At 41.0% G+C, this 8,836-nt stretch overlaps 1 pseudogene across 1 annotated transcript; it reads right to left on the bottom strand.

Annotated features, from left to right (window-relative positions):
- Positions 1-4,955: 4,955 nt before the first annotated feature.
- Positions 4,956-8,370, bottom strand: LOC148716801 (uncharacterized; annotated as a pseudogene). The gene is made up of 2 exons (XR_015995663.1): positions 8,256-8,370; positions 4,956-6,078 (listed from the first exon to the last, which is right to left on the bottom strand). The product of XR_015995663.1 is annotated as an uncharacterized LOC148716801 (transcript).
- Between the last annotated feature and the right edge of the window lie 466 nt (positions 8,371-8,836).

The following is an 8,836-nucleotide window of genomic DNA, read 5'->3' as shown; positions in this document are numbered from 1 at the left end:
AGATGAAAAATATAAATGAATAAAGGCTGTTAGTTTCCAAAGAAACTGTTTGGGGCTGCGTCGGTGGGAGTAACGAAATAATTTGGATATATCAACAAAGTTGAAAAGGTAAATTGGCCACCGTAATGATAACAAAAGCTGACGTTTCGAGCGTTAGCCCTTCGTCGGAGCGAACAGAGGAATTATGGGTTGTGTGCGCTTTTAAAGGCAGAAAATGGAGCTACGTTATCGGTGGGAGCATGGCAACGAGAAAAACATGAATAAATTAGTGGAATGAAAAGCGTTCGTTGATCCCTGTGGGATTTAGACTGCCAGTTTGAAAGATGAGCTTTTGTTCAAGATTTTTACAGCTTTCCGTGCCACCTAAGTGCAAGGAAAGACCGCAGATTGCCATATGTTGCTTAGAATGATTAGGTAAATTAAAATGTCTAGCGACTGGTTTCGATGTATCCTTGTCATTCCTTTCCACGTCTCGAAGGTGTTCTCGGAATCTTTCACCTAGTCTTCTGCCTGTTTCGCCGATGTATATCTTTTTGCAATAAGTGCAAGTTATGCAATAGATTACATTGGCGGAGGTGCACGTGAAGTGATCGGTGATCTTAATGGATCGTTCAGGTCCCGATATTTTATCAGTGTTGTGAATGAAAGGACACATTTTGCATCGTGCACGAGCGCATTTAAAAGTGCCTGGTTGGTCATTAGTCTGAAAAGAGCTTCTGACCAAAAAATTGCCTATGTTTTTGTCGCGTTTGAATGAAATGAGCGGAGGCTGCGAAAAGATAGTGCTTGTCTCTGGATCGTTTTGAAGTAATTTAATTTTGTAATCATTACGGTGGCCAATTTACCTTTTTAACTTTGTTGATATATCCAAATTATTTCGTTACTCCCACCGACGCAGCCCCAAACAGTTTCTTTCGAAACTATCAGCCTTTATTCATTTGTATTTTGATTGCTGCGACTACTAACTTTTGTCTTAGTTTTTTCAATCCACAGCAGTCAGAACAGCGGACCATGCCAAGCCTCAAGAAACTCACAAAGGAACTACGCCAGGAAATCGTAAGTTATCGTTTCCCTTTTCCCCCTATTAGTAAAGATCTAGCATTGCGTTTAGCCATTCTCACTTTCGCCAAAACTAGGTTTTGTAGCCACATAAACTTCATCGGTCGTTGCCTTCATTCTAAAGTTGTTCCCAAGGGTTTTCGCTCCAATTTTCATGGATCTTCATTCACCAAACAATACCATCACCAAATTCAGTGCGCCCAAAATTCTTTTTCACGTAACATCATGATAATCACCATTAGAGCTATGTGCCAAAAACGTAATCACCTCACCGAACAAATCCTACATTGCCGCTCTGAACTTTCCAAAATCTGTCCAGCATTTTTATTACTATCTATCCGCGCCAAAATTCAGGAAACTAATTCGAAACTTTTCAATCATTTGAACCAAATTGAGGCCCAAAAACTTGACCAACTTATCGGTCCCCAAATCGCTAACCACTCATCACCAGAAAACCTCAAAACTGTAGTTACCATTCCAGAAAACCTCTCACTTTCCGATTCAGAAAAATCCGTCCTCAGTAAGGGCTTAAATTTCGTTCCCATTTCTAAAACAACGGACGAATTCTCAATGAAACAAGACGTAGAAAAGTTCCTTCGCAGCGTTCAATTAAAAGCCTTTTTTCACAACAAAGAGGATGATTCTAACACCTCGAACAAAGACACTTTCGAAACACTTCAGACTCGAAAGTCTAAATGGACTCCCCCAGAGGGCCAATTCGCATCATTAGACTTTTTTATCAAAAAATGCCGCCACGTTATCAACAAACTCAATTTCAAACGTATTACCAAATTTTCTAATCTCTCTTCTGAAGAGTGGTCCGCTCTAAAAAGTCTTAGAAAACGCAAGGACATAGTTATCAAAGCGGCTGATAAGGGCGGCTCAGTCGTTGTTTGGCGCACCGACCTCTACCAAAAAGAAGCTTTGCGGCAACTTTCTGACACCTCTTTTTATCAAAAGATCGACAAAGACCTCTCAAAACTCCGTCAAGAATACGATCAACCAACTCATAACTATACAAGAATTGCCGGCCACAGCAAAAAATCTCACTAAAATAACCACTACTAGAACTTCTCGTATTTACTTTTTACCTAAAATTCACAAACCTAACAACCCGGGTCGGCCTATTGTCTCGGCTTGCAGTTGACCTACCGAACTTATCTCCAGCTATCTAGACAAAATTATGGCTCCCATCGTCAAAACTTTACCATCATATATTAAAGACAGCCAACACGCTCTTCAAATTTTTTCGACACTTTAATTTCCTTGGCCAAAACAAACTTCTTTTCACCGTGGATATTACGTCTCTTTACACTGTCATTCCTAATGGCGAAGGCCTTCTGGCCCTTAAACATTTTTTTGATCAACGTACTGTTAAGGAACCTAAATCTGAAACACTACTACGCTTAGACGAACTAGTGCTCACACTCAATTGTTTTTCATTCGGAAACAACTTCTTCAAACAAACCAATGGTGTAGCCATGGGCACCAAAATGGGACCTAGCTATGCCAATCTTTTTGTAGCTTTTGTCGAACATCAATTTTTCAGCCAATACAACGGGTCCAAACCTGAACTCTACGGTCGCTACATCGACGACTGTATCGGCGCTACCTCCTCTACCAGAGAGGAGCTCACTAAATTCATAACCGCAGTCAATTCTTTTCACCCGACTCTGAAATATACTTGGGAAATTTCTGACAATTCTTTATTCTTTTTAGACGTCAAAGTTTCTATTGAAGGTAACGGTATATGAACTAGTGTGTATTACAAACCTACAGACTCGCATAATTACTTGTTAAATTCGTCTTCGCATCCATCTCACGTTAAGAATTCCATTCCTTTTTCTTAGTTTCTAAGACTTCGTCGTTTATGTAGTGATGACTCTGATTTCCACCACAAATCAGAGTCAATGTGCCAGTTCTTCGATAAACGTGGTTACCCTGTTTCCGTCGTTCAAGTGGGTTACCACCGCGCTCAACTTATTGATCGATATTCAGCACTACAAACGTCGCATAAGGAAGATTCCGACCGCATTCCATTCACTCTCACGTTTCACCCTCACAACCACTCAGTTAAATCCATCATTCTTAAAAACTTTATTTTACTTCAAAACGATCCAGAGACAAGCACTATCTTTTCGCAGCCTCCGCTCATTTCATTCAAACGCGACAAAAACATAGGCAATTGTTTGGTCAGAAGTTCTTTTCAGACTAATGACCAACCAGGCACTTTTAAATGCGCTCGTGCACGATGCAAAACGTGTCCTTTCATTCACAACACTGATAAAATATCGGGACCTAAACGATCCATTAAGATCACCGACCACTTCACGTGCACCTCCGCCAATGTAATCTATTGCATAACTTGTACTTATTGCAAAAAGATATACATCGGCGAAACAGGCAGAAGACTAGGTGACCGATTCCGAGAACACCTTCAAGACGTGGAAAGGAATGACAAGGACACATCGAAACCAGTCGCTAGACATTTTAATTTACCTAATCATTCTAAGCAACATATGGCAATCTGCGGTCTTTCATTGCACTTAGGTGGCACGGAAAACCGTAAAAATCTTTAACAAAAGCTCACCTTTCAAACCGGCAGTCTAAATCCCACAGGGATCAACGAACGCTTTTCATTCCACTAATTTATTCATGTTTTTCTCGTTGCCATGCTCCCACCAATAACGTAGCTCTATTTTCTGCCTTTAAAAGCACACACAACCCACAATTCCTCTATTCGCTCCGACGAAGGGCTAACGCTCGAAGCGTCAGATGAAAAATATAATTGTGTGCTCTAACTCTAAAAGAAAAGCTGGCTTTAATATCAGCGAAAGTAGAACAAACACCCTAAGACACATAGAGCGTAAAAACAATTTAAAATGTAGGCTTGCGGCCAAAACCGAGAAAATGAAAATTTTTTAACAAACCTCTCAAACTATCAGCCTAGTTAGCGTGCTATCAAAGGGTCTCAAATTCATCCCAACACCCGTGAAAAACGAATGTGAAATCCGCAGGCCAACTTTCGCGAGATTTAATAGCAAGACGAATGCACCTGCGTTACACCTTTCACGGACAAAACAGTGCTACTTGGAAAATCGTCATAACACAATTTGCAGACTGTATCTAATCCAAAAAATACGTTGTAACGCAATGAGGTCACGGCTCTAAAAGAGTTGAAAGAAACTCTGCTTTAAACCTCACCGAAGCAACACAACAATAGTCATCATGAATAAGACAGAAAAAACAAAAGAGGCCAAAGTGCAACTCAACAACAGAGTTCACTTCAAACTTTTCAAAGCACCGATAGTAAAAAACACGCTGGAAAGGGTTAATGAGATCATTTACCAAATTCCTCGGGGCAAACACATTAATGGCTAGGAAGTGGCCTTCACAAACTCTTAATATCCGCCTTGATACACAATCAGCCATTGTCGAAAACAATTTTTACATATCACTCGATCATTTCTTACAAAAAAGGAAAATCCCCCACGACAAGCAAAAATACAATTCGAAGGCCATAAAGCGATGGGACCACAAAAGCCACATCGGGGGTCCGTGCCGTTCTGTATTTATCTTCATTCGCATGGCAAAAATTCATCGTTTGCCGGCGCAGAACTATCCACAGAAGCCTCTGATGATTTCTGGAACAATTCATCGTCAGACAAAGTCAACATTGCGACTGACAACGAAACAGTTCTCAAAAAATTAATAGGTGTGATTCTCTTTGCAGCGAACAAAGAGAGTTGTGACAAAGCAAAGCATAAGTTTGTTGAGCCTTTGACATCATGATGACGTTTTCTGCTGTACAATTGCGGGCTCGGCTGGAACATGTTTTCAACAATAGCGGACGATTTTTGGACGACTTTGAAGCGGTAAAAATTGGTCATCGAGGGTTTGTTTTGAGTTTTTAATGGCAAAAAAGGTTTTAACTTGACCCAATTCAACATACTATAAAAAATTAGCCTAAAAGAAAATGGTCAATTTTCGTCTTAGGGGCACTTCAATCACCCATCTATTTACTTCATACTATTCGACGCAAATTTCGAAATGGATTTAAATTTAGCGATTCAACACAACACAATCAGTTCTCAACTGTCAAGTTTTACTCTCTACTGACATACTATGTAAAGACAGTTTTTCTCATTTGCAGAACTCGTCAGTGCTTGTTACACGAGGGGGTTCTTGAAGATGGCACCCACTTCGAAGTCGTCTAGAGCCCTGTTGTAAATGCAATATTCATCCAGAGTTCCCTTGGTTTTCCAACCGTAGAGGTAACCGAATATAAGTGGTCTGTTGTTGTCGACGCTGCCTTGGACTGCTGAAATGTCGAGAGAATTTGTTTGCTTTTGACCATTGGTATAAACGAAGACTTTCTTCTGCTGTTGGCGATCAAAGACAACTGTATAGTGAACCCACTGATCAACAAGATGATGTTGCTGAAAGCCATTGTCAAACGTGATGGTACTTCGAGCCATTCTGTTTTCCTGGTCTCTCAAACAAACGTCAAGGCCATTGGCATTGTAACCGTGCCCTGTTTCCCAACCGGCTTTCCAACCCGAGCGGCCTGGGGAAGTAAAACAGCCGTAACCCTTCTGGACAGCGAAGGTCGTCAGGGGGTAGGTGACATCCAAAATCTTAATCCATCCAGTAACGGTGAAACCTGACACCCCCAAATTCAATATTGGGGAGTTTGGGACCGTGATGAGTCCAGTGGAGTCAAAATAGCAAACCACGAGTGAACTTGGACAACTTAGGCTCCGGGCTACTGGCTGATCCGTGGTTCTCATAACCTGAGTCATCAGCGACCTCGTTTCCAGTCTGCTCGTTCATGCGCCAGTGGCCAATCAGACCAGGAATGCGGTTGTTATAGCAACCCTGAACAGGGCTTCCTTGGGGGTAATATGGCTTCCACTGGTTGTTGAAACAAAGGCTTAAAACTGTTTGACCTGCAGATGCACGCACCATTCCTGTCCTCACCGCGGTACAGGGTATTTGTTCAAACGTCAAGCTACCATCCTGGATTGAAGAATTTGTAGAACATGCATGACTATAAAACTTTAAAATTACTTTTAAACTGAAATTTGTTTGATTTTAACGATCCGTACCCAAGATCTATCTGCGAAGCAGTCGACTAAACTACGTCACAAAAAAAATGTACTCGATCTATCCATATAAGGCCATGCAACATTTTAATGATTCTTCCTCATTGGCGGCTAGTTGGCGGTCAATTTTTAAAATTCCCCTTTATATTCTCTCTATAAAGGTGTGCTGGAGTTATACTCCCTATATACAACAGTGAAGACTGGTATCCCTCGGTTCCTCTTAAAAACCATGTGATTCCCCCAAAGTCTTCTGAACTCACCCCTCCCCCCTTCCACGTGCACCCCAGGCGATAGATACTGACTGGACCGTAGCCGGTGAACTTGACTGATATGAACTCTACATCCATGGTATCTGCATGATGGTTTCTAAGCGTTGTTAAATGTTTCTAGATGCTGACGTATTGTATTGTATTGTATTGTATTGTAATCTTTATTTAGACACGATCAATTCATCAGCCTATAAAAATACATATCACATACGCTAAGATATTTAAAATTAAAACTACATACTATAACACTAAAGCTGTTTTCCGTGAATGCCGTGCGTTAGACTTAAAAAATGTCATTGATCTTACGTTTAAATAACCCCAGAGACTCTGTGTTCCTTATATCGCGTGGTAAACTGTTCCATAATGTGGCGCCATTGTAGCTAAAGCTTTTTCTGTAATAATTAGTGCGCGGTAGTGGAACATTAAGCTTATTTTCAGAGTCCCTGAGGTCATAAGCAGAGTCACGCCACGTAAACTTTGAATATAGATACCTTGGAGCTAGCCCGTGCAGACATCTAAACATCATGGTGGCTTTATGGATTTCCTGCTGGCGTGCAAGATTTTTCCACCCTAAAAACTCGAGTAGCTCAGTTGCATCAGCATCATAGTTAGAGAATGTCAACACACGGGCTGCTCTATTCTGCAATTTCTGCAGTTTGTCTCGTAGCGTTTTCCCACAGCTACCCCAAACAATGTCACAGTAATCAAAGTGAGGTTTTACTAAAGCTTGGTAGATGAGATGTAAGGTTGATGCTGGGATCAGGTGCCTAATTCGCTTTAGGGCCCCGATACCAGAGGCGATCTTTTTCGTTAGTTTTTCGATGTGACTATGCCAATCGAGTTTATCGTCTATTATTACACCAAGCGATTTTGTAGCTGAAACCTGGCTCACTTGAGTATTGTTCATTCTAATTGTTGGTGAAGCTGTGAGAGTATTCAGTCTCTGCCTCGACCCTATTAGCATGAATTCGGTTTTAGTCATGTTCAACGTGAGTTTGTTCGCTTGTAGCCAGTTGAAGACGTTTTCTAGGTCTTCATTTAGACAAAACTGAACGTTCTCAAGATTGCTTCCCGCATATGTGAGGTGCGTGTCATCGGCATACATTCTCGGTTTACAATTTGATAAGCAATTTGGAAGATCGTTGATATATAATAAGAACAATAATGGACCGAGAATGGTCCCTTGAGGGACGCCGCAAGTCAACGAGTAGCTACTGGATAGCGACTCGTTGACAGAGCATTTTTGTGTTCGGTTTTCCAAATATGACTAGAAACAGTAGACAAGAAGAACCACCCAAAGGAATGTCCATTGCTAAATCTCCCGGTTATTTCCCATTTCGATATTATTTCAAGTGATCCCGTTTGGACAAGCATTAAGCTTTAAGCTTAAGAATAAGCTTAAAGCTTAATGCTTGTCCAAACGGGATCACTTGAAATAATATCGAAATGGGAAATAACCGGGAGATTTAGCAATGGACATTCCTTTGGGTGGTTCTTCTTGTCTACTGTTTCTAGCTCGAATAGCAATTTGAAATAAAAGACCAGGAGAAAATCCTCGGAGCAAGGACGAGAACCAACAGCAAACTCAACCCACATGCATGTGACGCCAGGTCCGGGAATCGAACCCGAGCCACGGTTGTGGTGGACGAGCGCGATTATCACTTCGCCATCCCTGCTATGCCGGCAAAACATCAGTTCCGTTTAGAAAAAAATTAAAAAACCCAATGCCCTCTATTAGAGAACTTGAAGCCTTCTCGAGGAAAAAAAGAACAAAAACAAAAAAAAACATGTTCGTCGGCATTATTGTAAAATGGAATTTTACCTCGTTAGAACAAAAGTCTTCACCAGCTACACTTCGCAGCATTCCGTGGAAAAAGGCGATTAATAAAATTGCAGAGACACATAATCTTTTCATCTTGACATAGACCCAGCTTCAAAGAAATCGGACTAATTCTGAAAGATTTTCTGAGCTACTAGATCTCACGTAAGATTTTTCTGGTATATTCAGCTGTAGCCAGATTGGCACGGCATAAAGCTAATGAGACATGTGATTGGATAGCAGGCATAGCTGAACAAATTATTGTTCAAATCGATGGCCTGAATATTGTCTCAAAATGGATAATTATATCTTGAAAAACGCACATTTAGTATCTCGAAATTGCCGATCAGAAACTCACATTGGGTGCTTACATAGGTTTTGCGACAACCAAGGACTAAAATACCAAATGCATGATTTATTTATGCAACATATCATCGTTTCGGACCTAGCTCGTCTGATGCAGTGGTTTGATGATACAGTCAACTCTCCCGTAAGCTGACATTTTCGGGAATTGGAAAAAATGTCCGTTAGTACAGCTGTTCGTCTACAAGAATTATTTTCAGAAGCGGATGCCAAAGAAAATT

The sequence above is a fragment of the Stylophora pistillata genome, chromosome 14 (assembly GCF_964205215.1).
Source record: "Stylophora pistillata chromosome 14, jaStyPist1.2, whole genome shotgun sequence".
Taxonomy (NCBI): Eukaryota; Metazoa; Cnidaria; class Anthozoa; order Scleractinia; family Pocilloporidae; genus Stylophora; species Stylophora pistillata.
The sequence above is the reverse complement of the archived record's forward strand: the minus strand, read 5'-3'. Positions and strand labels throughout refer to the sequence as shown.